Here is a 16213-nt window from a genome sequence, read left to right on the forward strand (position 1 = left end):
GATGACAATATGGCCAGGCTGTGAACTATGGGTCTAAACCCAGAGTAGAGGATTTGGTGGTTCTGGAGGGGCTGTCCTTTGAGGAGTCAAAGTTACCCCATGGGGTGGCAGGACATGTGCAAGTAGCCATGCCAGATTCCCAGTTGTGAGATTCTGTAGTTCTCATTTACCACAGCAGCTCCTAAACCTCTAACTGCTCTTTCCAGAGAAAAGCAAGTGTGTTGAGACATAGGAGATTCACAAAGAAAAAACCAGCTAAGTGCAGAGCATAGCCACAGACCCCAGACAATGTCTGCAAAGGTAAAACAAACAAACAAATAGAGCCAAGAGGTGGAAACAACCCAAATGCCCATCAAGGAATGAATGGATAAACAAATGTGGTCCATCCATGCAATGGAATATTATTCAGCCATGAAAAGAAATGAAATTCTGATTCATACTACAATATGGGTGAACCTTGGAAATATTATACTGAGTGAAATAAGCCAGATACAAAGGCCACATATTGTATGATTCCACTGATATAAAAATGTCCAGAATAGGTGAATCTATACAGACAGAAAGTAGACTAGGGGTTCTGAGGGGCTGGGAGGGGAAGGGGATAGGAAATAACTGCTTCATGGATACAGGGTTTTGTTTTGGGAGATGATTATGTTTTGGAACTAGATAGAGAAGACGGTTACACAATATTGTGAATGTACTAAATGCCACTGAGTTGTTCACTTCAAAATGATTAATTTTATGTTATGTAAATTTTACCTCTTTTTATTTCTTAATAAGAACCAAAAAAGTCCCAACAGACCCAGACATCTCTCTTTTGCTGCCTTGACCATATTTCTTTTCAAATAAAAATAAATATACAAAAGCACACTTCTACATACATCTGTACAATCAAGAGAAGCTTTCTCTTCTATTAATCTCTAAAGCCATTAAAATTAATAGGATCTGTAACAGGAATGTCTAACAGACTTACCGACTCACTGAATCAAGAAACAAGCATGGGCAAGAACAGAACTGTGGTCACCCCAACGCATGGAGAATTTCAGTCTCCTGTGAGCGAGTGAGGTGTGGGTAACTACAGCCCCTTCCTTGCTCATCTGTGGTACAGGGATGGCCTCTGACCTCTGAGGGGACCTGACACTCAGGAGAGGACAGCCCACCTGCTCATGCTGCCATGTGAGCAGAGACTTTGAAAGTAGAAGCTGGGGTGGAATGATAAAAATTAGTCTGGGAGAGAAGCAATGATTCATCATCATGCCCTTGCGAGGAAACTTAAGGCATGAAAAGTGTCCACTGGCACATGGGCCACAATATCTAGTGAGATGAGGGGAGACAGGACATATAGAAGTCCCGGCAAAAATGCTGGGATATGCTGCGTGGAGATAAAGGAGGGCATTAGTGATGCAAGATGAAACCCAGCCATATATCTGGCTCGAGATGCTGAACACAGCACGCAAGTTTTCCCAAGGACGAGAGCAGCGGGGGCACTGGTGAAGGAGACGTGGGTTACTACAGGAGCTTTTGCAAAATGAAGTCAGGGAGAATGGCAAAACAAGTGAAGCGTTAAATAAATACTTCCTGAATGGAATCACTAGGGAGAACACTAAAATTAGGATGTCTGACAAGGGCTTTTTATCCAATCTGCCCAGGATTTCTTCAGGGTTCCTGAGAGAGACGTTGTCAGTAACCCACATGACATCATGGGCCATTTCTGCAGAAATGGGACATTTGGAGCACGGAGCACTGGGCAGGCTGATTAGAGGGATGTGGACCAGACTCAGGGGAACCAGAGATGCCTGAGGCAGCCTGAGATCTCTGGGCCAAACCTGGAAGCAAGCCCCTGAGAAGCAAGAGGGCACCAGCCAGTGAATCGCTACATTACAGAAGTTAAGAAAGAGCGTGGGCTCTCATTCAAGCAACCTGCTCTGTCTTTTAGTAGATGCATGACCTTGAACAGCTCTCTCCATTTCCCTAAACCTCGGCTTTCCCATCTGTAGGATGGGATAACAGCTTTCATCACAGGAGACTATTCAATGAGATGATCATAAAAGCCCAATACAATCTTTTTAAAACACTATAAATCATACTACTTAGGGAATTACCTATTGTTTGTATACAGCTCCGATTAAGAGGGGGAAGTGTACTGTCAATTTATGTTTGTTTATTTTACTGAATTTCCCATTTTTTTCAAAAAAAAAAGCCCAATAAATCATAGCTGTTATCATCCCCATTTCACAGAGAGGAAACTGAGGCCCGGGAGAGCTAAATAACATTCATGGATGTCCCTAACATATGTATTGGCTTTTGCTGTGTGTGTGGCATCCTGCAGCAAGAACTTTGCATAAATCATATCATTTGACCTCTAGAACAACCTATGAGAGACAAACTGGACCTCTCCTTAGCTGTGTGACCTTGGGCATGTTATAGTACCTCTCTGTGCCTTGGTTTCCTCCTCTGATATAAAGGAGATCATAGTAGCACCTTCCCTAGAGGGCCAATGCAAGGCTAAATGAGTTACTATGTGTAAAGGTCTGAGAAAAGAGCCTGGCACATGCTCACAAATGTGACTATCAGTATTATCACTGATATAAGCTCATCTTACAAACAAGACTCAGAGAGGGTAAGCAAGTTGCCCAAGCGTTTGCTTGGCTACATTTGCACTAAGCTGATAAGGGATAGAGTCTGTCTGACTATATCACTCTTCTTTCCTTTGCATCACTCAGTAGGCACTTGGGGCTTAACTGGCGACTGCCTCTTCTGGGAAGTTCCCAGCCCCTCCTGGGACACTGCACAGCATAGAGGTTAAGACAGTGTGCTTCAGGCCCTGATAAGGCTGGGTTCAAATTCCAGCTCTGCTCTCACTTTGAAATGTGACCAGAGAGGGTTGTTTAACCTGTCTGTCTTGGTGTCCTCATTTTTAAGGCGGTGGGGACCCTAATAGCACATTGAAACCTCAATAAGTGGTAACGTCAATGCTTTCTGCTGGCTCCAGTCAATGCTGTGTGGAAGGAGAGACACTGATTTTACTAAGCTGTGTCATTGCCTCCTTTCACTCAGCTGCTCTGAATGCATCCAGAGTCCTTGCTAAGATGGCCCTTCCCCCTCCTCAGCCCATCTCTACCCCGTGGCCTACGTGCATCTGTCTCCGTCGCCAGCCAACAGGAACAACTTCGTGCGAGTGTGGTCTGGTACTCAGGGGGCCACGGGAAAGCCAAATCCCTGGGATTAGGATTCCCTTGGGACTGCCTTCCTGCAGAAGAGGGAACTGTCAGCTCTTTTAACAGTGAAATAATTGCAAGTTTGAATGTGGATTCCACGCCGAACAACTGCAATTAGAAGCCACCTTCTGTTCGCAACAACTGCTGCTTAAATGTAATCGTTGCCTTGTGCACAAACCCCAAATGAGTGTCTCAGTTTTGCTTTCAACTATACTTTCTTGTCTACATTAGAGCATCGTCACCTCCTTTCCTAAAGCTCACATCGCTCCTACCTCTGGCTGCTTCTCCCTGTTCCTGGGTCAAGTCCACACGCCCTACCTGGGGCAACAAGGCCTTGTGTATGGTCTGCCCCCAGCTCTCTTTTTCACCCTCTTCCTCTACTCTTGACCCTCTCACTCTCTGAGCTCCAGCTACACCTGCTGTCATCCCTGCTTGGAAAGCTAGTTTGGTTCTGCTGTTGAACTCCACATACCCTTTAGGCCACAGTCCAAACATCATCTCCTCCAGGAAGCTTTCCGTGATGTGCCACACCAGGTGAGAAACTCCTGTGACACACCCTTGCAGCATCATGTACATTATAGCACTTCCTAAAGCTTGAGATTACTAATCTGCATCATCTGCATAATTATGTGGATAACTGTCTCCCCCAAGAACTGTACCCCATCTGTGTCCCATGGATGCTGCTTTTTCTACCCCCAGTGAAGTCCCCACTGGCACATAGAAGGTATCACTACATATGTGCTGAGTGTATTTAATCATGTAAATGGTTTATTCTCCCTAATGAGTGCAACCTCCTCAAGGTATGGCCTGGGTCTTAGCCATATTTAGGTTCCTTGTGGAACCTAGCATGGTCCCTAGCACATGAAAAGTGCTCAGTCTGAACTGGCAGCATTTTTAAGCAGCCTCATGCTTTAGCTACTATTTTCATTTTTGTCAGAAAAATGCAAACATGAGTCCAGGGCAGCCCTTCCCCGTCCTCCTCTGGATCCAGTCAAGTACAGCCTCTGAGGGCCCTTAGCTTGGGTACTTGCACTCACCCAGGAAGAGAGACAACCCTTTCCATCTCATTAAGAACACATCCCAGGCCTGCCCACACCGACATTCCTTGAATTTTCACAGCCTGAAGACTTCCTGCTCGGAGCAGTCAAGATGAAGGAAATGCCCCTTGCTTGACCTGTCCCAGGAGAGCTCTGGCCTGTTCTCACAACCTCCCTATCCCCACCTGGTAAGACTGGGAAGTGGCAGGGATGTGCCTGCCTCTGAGTATATGGTTCCAGGCTCGCCTCGCCATTGAAGAATGGGATCATTAAGACAGGTTATGACATAAATGTAAGGTCATCTGCTGAACAGATTCCTGCCCCTGGGTTGCCCTTGGCTGGAATCCCATCAGTTTGCCTTTAATTAAACCTGACTGTAGGAGTCCCCCATCCTACAGGCAATAGGATCTGGAGGCACTGCCCACGAGCAAAGCCAGGGCAGCACCAGATACCACAAAAGGTAACATTTACATCCACTCCCCAAAGATGGCATGGTGGGGAGCTCAAAGCCCACATAAAGCAGATGTTTGGAGGCTCAGCACCTCCCAGGGAGAATGATGAGTGTTGAAGCAGAACCAGCTGGAGGAGGCAACCCAGCCGAGCAGCCCTGGCCTTGGTCTAATGCCCGCCTTGCTGGCAGCCTGGCATGGGCAGCATCCAAGTCACCCGGGTGATGAAGTGAAAAGTCTGTGCCTCCCCCCGGGGGAGGGCGGGCGGGGAGGGGAGGGAGCCACTTCTCCCGGTCCTTGAGAAGATCCACAAGCTCAGTCGGCACTTATCCCAGGGAAGCGGTGCCAGGCGAAGCTGAGACCCATGCAGCTGGGGATGTTTTCCCACAAGCTCCATCACCAATCAGTCTCCGCAGCTGCTCCCAGATCAGAATGGAATCCAATCAGCCAGTGCTCACGCGAACCCAGAAAAGCAAGACTGCATTAGCTGCCCCTCCAGGCACAACCCTCACCCACCCACCTGTGGCTAGACCTGCACCATCACTGCAGTAGACTTGGGGAGACTGCTGCAGAGGAGACAGGTGGGGTCCCTGCCCTGTCTGGGCTTAGAGTCTGTTGTGGGAGATGTTAAGTGGGGAATTACAGAAGTAATTGGGTAGTGAGAGGTGTGAGAAAAGCCATGAAAGGAAAAGTCCAGGATGCTATGAGATCTCCCCGGTGCATAAAGATCCGAAGAATGACAGGAGTTGGTGGACGCGATCCTGGCAGAGGGGTCAGCCTCAGCAAAGACCCGAGGCTGGCACTTTATAAGCCAAACTAGTATCACTGGAGTGGGCAGGACAGGAAATTTGGGGTCTGGAAGGCCATGCTAAGAACTTCAACCATTCTCAGATAGCAGCAGGTGTTTGGGCAAGGTCAGGTGTGTTTGAAAAGACTGCTCTGGATGTAAGGGGGTGCAGGAATGGACAGGAAGGAAGCAGGAGGAGGCTGCAGGAGAATCCAAGAATCCAAGATGCTGGGAAAGTGGACAGAAGAGGGAGGTGGAGGGGAATGTGTTTGGGGGTGGATTTCCTAGGACAGGAGAATTTAAGGGGTGTGGGAGTGAGGGAGGAGAGGAAAGGATGATTCCAGGGTTTCTGTATAAGCACCTGGGCAGCCATCTGTGCTGCTCCCTGAGCTGAGAGACCCCTGTGGAAGTGCAAGTTGGGGAGAAGATGCTGGGTTCCATTTTGACCTCGCTGCAGAATTAGGGATGTGCAGCCTCTGTGCACCAGGACCTCTGGGGTTGAGTGGGCGGAAACAACCTGGTCCCCAGGGGGTGTTTTAATCTTCATTTAACCTCCGCTTCCTGCTTCCTACATAGTTCATTATTGGTATTTCACAGAGGGGTTCCTGAGGATTCTTTAATATCTGCTGAGAACCTTGAAGGCCTCAGAACTAATAGCTGTCAGAACTAAATTAATAAAACAAGGCAACTTTTTTTTTTTTTTTCCATTCCATGAGTCACTGTGCAGGAATGTTTGCAGAAAGCACCTGATCTCCCAATGGCTTTTCATGTTTTGAAATTGACAATTCTTTCATTCCAGTCAATAAACTTCTAAATGTCAGACCATGGATAGGGTTTTCCTAGCAGGGTTTGGGATCCAAGGTCCTTCTTGAGATGCAGGAAGGATGAGGGAAACAGATCTCTCTCTCTCTCTCCCACCCTCCCTCTCTTACACTTACATTTATACTTACACTTACACACACACACACACACACACACACACACACACACACACACACACCCCTCCAACAAGTAAAATTTGGTTACCCAGAAGAACAGAGGCCAGTGTTCCTTCTGACAAATGAGGGCAAGTAAGTAAAAACCCAGGTCATTCATGAGAAATTTCCAAAACCCAAAACCTCTTTGCAAACAGAAGCTTTTCTTCTTAAAACTGACTTAGATTCATCTGGTGGGAAATCTCCCCTGACTTAACATGAGACGCTTTATATTAGATTGAACCAAAAGAAATCTCCAATATTCAACTGGACTGTTTATGACCTAAAGAATAGCCATTCATCAGCCTAATGATATTTATTTATCCCTCTTAGTGTGAATATTGGCTTATTTGCAGAAATATTCATGTGTTTGGTTATGAAGTGCTGCCCCAGGCACCACTGGAGGTGTGATGTAATGTGTAGCATAGGCACCTCAGAGCCTTTCTAAAATCTGAAAAACGATGAATTCCAGACCACACCTGGCCCCCACACCTGGCCCCAGACCACACCTGGCCCCATTAGAAGTTTTAATGACTTCTATTACTACAGGTTTGCAAACCTGTAGTAATAGAAGTCATTAAAATTATTTATGGGGAATGTTCTATGTTGCAAAGGACTGACATCAGATAATTCACTGGGAATAAGGATGGAAAAAGAGCACATGAATGCTAATTATACAGATAAGGCACCACTGTTCCCACTCAATTTTAGCTGTTGAAGCCCCACACTGTTTTGACCTCACAATGCTGGGTTGAGCCTACCCCCAAGACAGGTCCGTGCCTCCCTAACACCCCCAATGTGAAGGAAACCCCTGATTTAGCTACCAAGAGTGGAAGCTGTTACAGAGCCAATCAGCCTAATAGGATGCTCCTGACATCCCAAGTCTGCCTGTTTTCAGATCCCCATGAAATAATTACACTGCTCTTTCCTCTTGGAAAATGGTTTTCGTTAAGTTGGAGAAATGTGTGATTCGATAAAGACATCCCACATGGGGCTTCTAGGGGTGTTCAATTGAGAGAGATAGACCAACTTGGAAAAGGTCCTGACAGTGTCTTATATCAGACAACCTGGAGGTGAGGGGACGGGGAAAGCGGGGGATGGGGGGAGGAGACACAGGTCAGGAGGGAAGGGGCTTCAGCAGAGGGCTCTGAACTGTAGATATGGTTCCCGATGGATATCCATGGCTTAACTCCTCTTTAATCTTGGCCCAAGTGGTGTAATAAGCCATTCTTAGAACTTAATAACTCCTCGGCATCCAATCAATAACAGCTCTGAAATATCCCTTCCCTGTATTTATTTAGTTCTCTGGCACTCAGACACTGCAGCTCCTTATTCCCCAGGATACCTGCATTTGCACCTCACTTTCTTTATCAACAGGGCAGCTCCTGACATATCAACCCAGAAGGTGCGCCTTTAAGAAATGGGCTTTGATGGAAACTCCCCATAATGGAGAAGCAAAAGGACCAAAGAGACAAATGAGTCAACATGTTTGCAGTATCTCCAGAACCAACCTAAAATTGATGTTGGCCCTTCTCCTAGTTCCTGTTAATGCAAAAATGTCATCTGGATCTTTGGGAGAAAGGGGCCAGGATGCACATCTTTCTGGATTCATCTGGAAAATTATCAGTACCCAGTTAACCAACTTGCAGTACTGACAAATGGAAAAAAATTTTTTAGTTCCTCTCTTGGGTGGGTGGGTGGAGGCTATTTGCTTCGATTTTTTAAACTATTTTCTTGATTGATATGGACTTTGGACTCAACAGAAAGATAAGCAGGGAGGGAACAAAGGAAAAGAGGAAGAAGGAACATGAAGTCCATCTTGACAGGACTCCGTCAAGAGAAGAAATGGCTGCAAAGCTTCCAACCCCAGTAGCCCCAGCCCAGATGAGCAGACGACCTCACTTCAAAGTGCAAACACTGGTGATCCATTTACTACAAACTTCATATAATGCCAGTTTTTGATGCTATTATTAAAAATGAGGGGAAATTGGGTATCTTGGCACCAGATTCTCTGGGTGGTAATTCCAGCTCAAGAAGAGGTTACATCGCATTCCAAGTAGAGACGGAGTTAGCACTTCTTCCTATTTTGACAGAGAGGTGATCAGCCCAATTAGGTCAGTCGAGGTTAGTTGATTATTTACTGGTTAGGTCTATACCAGCGGTCCCCAACCATTTTGGCACCAGGGACCGGTCTCATGGAAGACAATTTTTCCACGGACCCAGGGTGGGGGGTGGTTTCGGGATGATTCAAGCGCATTACATTTATTGTGCACTTTATTTCTAATATTATTACATTGTAATATATAATGAAATAATTATACAACTCACCATAATGCTGACAGGAGGCAGAGCTCAGGCAGTAATGCGAGCAATGGGGAGTGGCTGTAAATACAAATGAAGCTTTGCTCGCTTGCCCTCTGCTCACCTCCTGCTGTGTGGCCCGGTTCCTAACAGGCCATGAACCGGTGCCAGTCTGTGGCCCGGGGGTTGGGGGCCCATGGTCTACACCATGTGGCACTTCTGACTACTCCATCTGCCTCTGGAAGTTTTACCTCTGAGACAGGTGACTCCAACCTTAGTTGGAATGGGACGTGTGTTCCACACCCATCAGGTAAGAGTAGGTGCCAGGGAATGTGGTGCCAGAAATTGCCATTTTCCAGAGAGGCTTTGGACAAGGAGGTTGACTCTTCTGAGCTCTAGGTGTATCATCCATGAAAAGAGAAAAGTGGTACCTGCCTGATATAGAGCTGTTAGGATGATCATCTGAGCTAGAACACATGAAGGACAAGTTACCAATAAACGGTGGCTGTACTGATAAGGATGATGATGATGAAAATGATGGTAATGATGACAACAGTAATGGGGATGACGATGAAAATGACTATGACAGAGGTGACAATAATGACAACGATGATGAAAGTGATGATATAATGGTGATGATGATGTTGACGGTAATGATGACGGTGACTTACTTTTCCTTTATTTCACCCATTCCTCAATATCCAACTTCTCAGAATTAAAATTAAGAAACAGCCTATTCAGAGAGAGCAATTTAGGATGTTCTTAGGTAAAGGAAGCTTCATAATTGTGATGAAGTAAGTCCCTTTTATAAAGCAAATACACTTCCATGATAATAAAATAACCCCAATGTGAAATCCCTCAGCAGAGGTGGTTGTACCACAAGGTGAATGACCCTTATTATCACAAAGTTATTAAAGTATCCATTTGTTATCTGGTTAGTCAGGGGGATGGGGCCAAAGCCATTTACCACAGTATTTATCAAGCAGCAGGATTGGAAAAACCAGGCTCTCTGCAGGGCAGTTGGGCTCCCACCGTCTTTACAGCTCAGGTCTGGCTTTGTGAAGCCTCCCCTTCTGGAGACAATATTTTCTTGCAAAATGCAAAACAAGCAAAATCATGAATTTCAAGAATTTACTTACAGCCTCCGATTCTCCTAAAAGTTTCCCCAATTTCCTGATTTTCCAGAGTTCAGAGGGTTCGGAGACTGTAATATGGAGGAATTAGAAAAGTGCTGACACTCCACTCAAAATATGTAATCATTTTCTTAAGTTAAAAACAAAAACAGCAATAGAGACGGCAGGACAGGCTTGTGAGGGGATGAAAAACCTTCTCAGGGGCTGCAAAGGGAAAGATTCTGATGCAACACGGTTGAATCTTATGTTTTCCAAGCGAGAGCAGCTAGCAGCATTACTTGTTGGGTCAAACTGCACAAACTTATTTCTCCTTCTGAACCTTAGTTTCCTCACCTGGAAGAAAATGAAACGATTGTGATGCCCTCACAGGTCCCTTGCAGGTGTGAAATTCTACCGTTCTAAGATTATAACTCTGTTGTCAGCCTTCCACCCAAAATAAAATCTGAAAACCTGAAGACCTCATCAGAAAGAACGGCATCAGGTGGGCAAAATGAAGAAGCTGAAAGATAAACAGGATGTGGTACAGGACAGGCCTGTTCCATACAGAGGAGCCTTGGGAGGGGGCAGGGAAGGATAAATATAGGGGCCAAGATTTGGGACCAGGGAGACAGCCAGGCAAAGGAAGCCTCTGCTACAGGAAGCTGCGATCTATTCCTGGTGCATGCCCTGGGGCTGGAGCTCTCAGAACAAGCCATGTCCAAATCATCTGGAGCATATACTGAAATGCAGTTTCCCAGGCTCCACCCCTAGTAATTCTAATTCAGTATATTTGGGTGGGGCTCAGGAATCTGCATATTTAAGAGCACCTAAAAATGATTATGATGCAGGTAGGGGAGGGGTTGTGGAACAGCTCAGGCCAAAGCAGTGATGAGAAAACTGAAGAGGAACCACTTTTATGGCCTTCACCACCCCACCCGAGGCTGGGGACAAGGACCAGCATTTCCAACAGCTGCCGGGGGAACTCTGACACGCCTTTCTTCCACTGCTCACTCCAGATGCCTCAGCATCATCCCCGATACTTCTCTTCCCCTCCCACTGTACCTCTGATCCATCAGTAGATCCTCCCAGCCTCACCCTTAGAACACAGCCAACAACCAGAGTCTCACTATCTCCATCTCCACCACCCTGGTCTGGACCACCATCATTACAGCAGCCTCCTCAATATCCTCCCTGGGCCTGCCCTTGCCCTGTACGGCCAGAGCATCCTTCATAAAAACAAGTCAGGTTGACTTCCCTTGTGGTCCAGTGGTTAAGACTACACGCTTCTGCTGCAGGGGTCACGGGTTCGATCCCTGGTCAGGGAAGTTTGGTGGTGTGGCCAAAGGAAAAAAAAGGACTTCCCTGGTGGCGCAGTAGTTAAGAATCCGCCTGCCAATGCAGGGGGCACGGGTTCGATCCCTGGCCCTGGAAGATTCTACATGCTGCGGAGCAACTAAGCCCGTGCACCGCAACTACTGAGCCTGCGCTCTAGAGCCAGCGAGCCACAACTACTGAGCCCGTGAGCCACAACTACTGAAGCCCACATGCCTAGAGCCCGTGCTCCGCAACAAGAGAAGCCACCGCAATGAGAAGCCTGTGCGCCGCAACTAGAGAAAGCCCGCGCACAGCAACAAAGACCCAACGCAGCCAAAAATAAGTAAATAAAATAAATTAAAAAAAAAAAAAGCCAGGTCATGCTGCTCTTCTGCTTATAGCCTTCAGCACCTCCTACCTCCCTCAGAGGAAGAGCCTTCAGCGGCCATCTTCCCCTAGCTCCTACCACTGTTACCCGTCTGGCCTGATCCCCCTGGTGCCCTTTCCTGGATGTTCACAGGGCTGGCTCCCTCACCTCTTTACATCTTGGCTCAGATGTCATCTCAGTGGGCTTTGCTTTGTACCTTCTGTAGAATAGCCAACCCCTCCCCTGGTGCCCCCCTTCTCCCTGTTAGTTGTTCTCCATGATGCTGTTTTACAGGTCATCATCTCCTTCCCCATAGAAAAATGACTCCCAGCCATGGGCGGTTGGCCCCCCAGGGGCCACGTGGCATGGCCTGGAGAGATTCTGCTTGTCACAACAGTGGGAGGGGATGCTACTGGCCTCTAGTGGGTAGAGACCAAGAATGCTGCTAAACACCCTACAAAGCACAGGACCGCCTCCCATAATGAGACATCATCTGGCCCCAAATGTTAATAGTGCCAAGACTGAGAAATCCTGCCAAGAATATAAGGTCTATGAGGTCAGAGATTTTTGTCGGTCTCGTCCACTGCTGTGTCCCCGCTGCCCAGAAGAGCACTGTGAACATAGTATCCATGCAATAAATTTTGTCAAAAGATGTGAAAGAACAAATAAATGACTGGGGCCTTCCCAGAAGGCCTGGGGAGCTTCTGAGCCACGTTAGAGTCTCCATCCTTTGATACAGGATGGACTTGGTGAAAGATTCCTGGGAGTCCACGGAACCACCTGGATTAAACCCTTCTATTCCCAAGAAACCATTTACTTAAGTTCCACAAGGGAAAGGGCACACATCTGAGATGTGAAGCAAAGGCTTGCTCTGCACCATGAGAGACGCATACGGTGTGCCTTGTAATATTCCTATTAGAAATAAGAAAGGGTCCACACCTTACTTATGAAAAGTAGAAGATGAGTCGCTTCATCATTGGGCCACAAAGAAGAAAACACCCTTGGCTGATCTCTGACTCTTAGAGTTCTGAACTCACTGTCTTATTTTTTTTTTAAGGTCTCCAAGATATTTAATAAGCATAATACAGGTAATGCTTTTGATGTCCAACATTAGTCTGCCCATGGGGGCTAACCTGGCCTGACTGGTGATTAAGCACTCAGAATGGTCAAATGGCTGACATTTATTGAAGACTCACCAGGGACTGGGAACTATTCTAAGGACTTGACGTACTAATTCACATTGAAACCTTACGACAACAGTTTTATCCCCATTTTACAGATGAGGAAATGGAGGTTCGAGCACATGGTGAGGAAGCGATAAAGTCAGAGTTAGAAACCAGACCTTCTGGTTCAAACCAATATTGTATGCTGTATGCAAACCCAGCTGTGTGTGACACTTCGGGTTAGAAGGAAAAAAGAGGGAGCAGATACAGGAGCAGCCATGAGAGGCTCTGAGGCCTGGTTCTGTGTTCGGCAGGTCAGGAGGACACACCCAGGTGCCTCACCATGTGTTGGGTTTCTATGCCCTATAAAATGCTCCTCTGTGAATGTCACCACGTGTTGGTGCTATGAAAAGGCTGATAAAGTTTAAACCCCAGTCCTAATGTGGAAATTCTCCCTTAACTGCCGAGTTGCCATCACTCCGGGTTTTTAATCTTTATGATATCTTCAATATGACTGACATAATGTCCTGTTCTTTTACTAGGATCCTCTTATGTAGGAGACAGAACAGGATGAACCCCAAACAGACAGAACCACATCAAGAAAGAAAGAGGAGAAAAATAATCCTTATTTCTCATCCCCACACGGATGCCCAAAATAAAGATCATAGCGTCATGAGGAAAGGAAAAAGGGGAGTCATTGAATACTTGACCCATTCTGTCATGCTGAGAGGTTAAGAGAAATGGCTCTGGAGTCATACAGGTTCCAGGTCCCACCATTTCATTGACTTTGGGCATTTTATTTCATCCCTCTAAGCCTCAGTTTCCTCATCTGTGAAATGGGAATGATAAAGTCCCTGCCTCATGGAGCTGTTCTGAGTATCCAATGAGATGGTAAATTTAAGTTCCTAGCACAGTGGCCAAAATATAGGGGGTGCTCAAAAGGAACATTAACTCTTATCATTACTCCTTACCAAAAGTTTCTGAAGAGAATATCATTCCTTCCATTTTACAGAGAGGTAATCAGAAAATCAGCTGATATAGGTGACCTGCCCAAGGTGAGACATAGTCAGAACCAGGTTTCAAAAATGTGTCTGTTTTCAAAGCCTATTCACTTAACTCCGAGGACACCCACATTGGGGCAGTCAACCCTTAAGAGATAGTCTACCTTCCCTGACTAATGCCTTGAGTCAGGAGAGAGGTTTCAACCCCTCACGAGGACACATGAAGAAGAGGTGCCACGACTTTCCAACCCAGTTATTTGGCAGGATGAGTGAAAAATCAAACATCTTAGATATTGACTTCAAAACATGAGTTCTTTTATATTCAATATCCTGTGATAAACCAAAATGGAAAAGAATATAAAAAAGAATATATATATTTATATGTATAACTGAGTCACTTTGCTGTACAGTAGTAATTAACACAACATTGTAATTCAACTATGCTTCAACAAAAATAAATTAAAAAAAGAAAAACATGGGTTCTTAAGGCCATCACTGAGCAAAGCTGAGGACATGAGGAGAGTATGATGAGAGAGAAAGCACAGGAGAGGACATACCCACACTGACAGTGGGCAGAAAAGGAACTGCAGGAAACCACAGAATTTATCCAAACTATGCCAGCTCACTACTGATGACAAAAACTGACAAAGTGACAACAATCACCCATCCCTACATTACTATGTACCTAACTCTTATATTCCAAAGTACTGTGTGCTTATCTCCACAAACTTTGCTCTGCTACCTGTCCCATCTCCACCAACAGTGACAACGAATTTACCAACAAAATACAGAGACAATAAGTGGTGGTGGAGATAATGATGGTGGTTTAGATGGTGATTTCACCTAAACGTAGAAAGAGCCTTTCCAACCACAAGGCCCTTTTGCTGTTAATCTGAATATTCCACTACTACCATTTGAGCTGGATTCCTGTCCATGTACAGACATAGAAATTAGCCCCATTCTTTCTAGAAAGCCTAGTATTGAAGACCTGATCCACCACCACCTCACTCTGGGACCCTGGGCAGGTTACTTTCCCTCTGGATGCCCCATTTTCCTGCTCTATAAAGTAGAACCTATAGTGCTACCTGCCTCGTGGGGTGGTTGTAAAGATTAAATGAGTTAGCATTTGTAATACACTTAGAAGGATGCTTGTTGCATCATAAAGACTCGATATATGTTAGCTATTGACATCAGCATTTACTCGGACAAGTGTGGTATAACTCACAACTACTCCAAAGTGATGCAGCCCTGGGGCCATGCACGCCCATATGTCCATGAGGCCACAGGATGTGGGATATAGCTAGACGGCCCATCCTTCCTCTCCCAAGTACAATCTCCATCTGGTTTCCCCCAGCTGCTCCCAAGACCTTTCTGTTCTAGGAAAGCCCATCCATCTGAGGGCCTTTGTTTGGCATTTCCAGTCTCACTAATTGTGAGGCTTACCATCTAAGGCAGAAAACCAAATGTCTTTTGCCCATTAAAGTGAAAGTGAGACCAGAAATGTGTTAGAGTATTTGGACTCCCAGCTGTGAAGCCACTTCCTTCTGATGAATTGCGACACATGAAAATCAATCCAGGTCACTTAGGAGAACAACTTGGTATTTGGTGTCCAAATGAATCGCTGCTTATTTATTATGCTGCTATTTGATTAAATACACAAGAAGGGACTGAGTCGATGTGGAGTGTCTGCAGGTGAATTGTCTTGTGGCTCATTTGTGAGTGTCTCCCTGTCTAATACACAACAAAAAATAAACAGTTTCAAAGCATTCTAAAGCTATTCAGGCAGTTTCTCCATATTGTGGTTGATTTTTGTTTTACTCTTGTTTTCCTGCAATCTCTAGGAAATGGGACACATTACGAAAAAACATCAGCCAATACCAGGAAATCAGCCAGAAGCAAAATGTAATAACCAGAAGGAGTGGGTCAGCACGTATTGAACTCCAACTCCAAAATTTTTATTTTTAACCACTCCATCTAAAGTAAATGCCATGACACACTTTACATACTGTACCACCTTTTGCAAATGGATATTTTTGTGTTTGATTATTTGTCTATTGTCTATCTTCCTGGTGCGGGGAAGGCAACTGGAGAGCTGCCCTAAGCCAGTCTAAACAGGTTCACACATTAACCTCAGCATAAAAACTGAGAGTGACCGGGCAGAGCAAGACCAGGCTTGGCTGGGTGGAGACTCCCACCCCCAGGCGCCTCTCCGAGATCTCATTTCCACGTGGCGCCAGCCTAAACAGACTGGCTATTGGAAAATATCTTAGAGCTCCTTACAGATGAGATTCCATAGGTTGTCATCAAAAAAGAGGAAAATTGACCTCCAAATTCTAATGCAGAGTGACTCTCTCTCTCTCTCTCTCTCTCTCTCTCTCTCTCTCTCTCACACACACACACACACACACACACACGTACCACTTTTCCTTCTGAACCCCAGAATGCCTTGGAGGTAGCTCAGCAAAGGACAAGGAAGAGGCAGTTCTTGTT

At 45.8% G+C, this 16213-nt stretch overlaps 1 protein-coding gene across 11 annotated transcripts in view; it reads right to left on the bottom strand.

The window, feature by feature from the left end:
- The window catches only part of RBFOX1 (RNA binding fox-1 homolog 1), a 2175109-nt gene that overhangs the window by 1840278 nt on the left and 318618 nt on the right, over positions 1-16213 (bottom strand). The window lies entirely within an intron of this gene.

The sequence above is a fragment of the Aethalodelphis obliquidens genome, unplaced genomic scaffold (assembly GCF_003676395.1).
Source record: "Aethalodelphis obliquidens isolate GAN/ISIS:26980383/991018 unplaced genomic scaffold, ASM367639v1 scaffold18, whole genome shotgun sequence".
NCBI classification, from domain to species: Eukaryota; Metazoa; Chordata; class Mammalia; order Artiodactyla; family Delphinidae; genus Aethalodelphis; species Aethalodelphis obliquidens.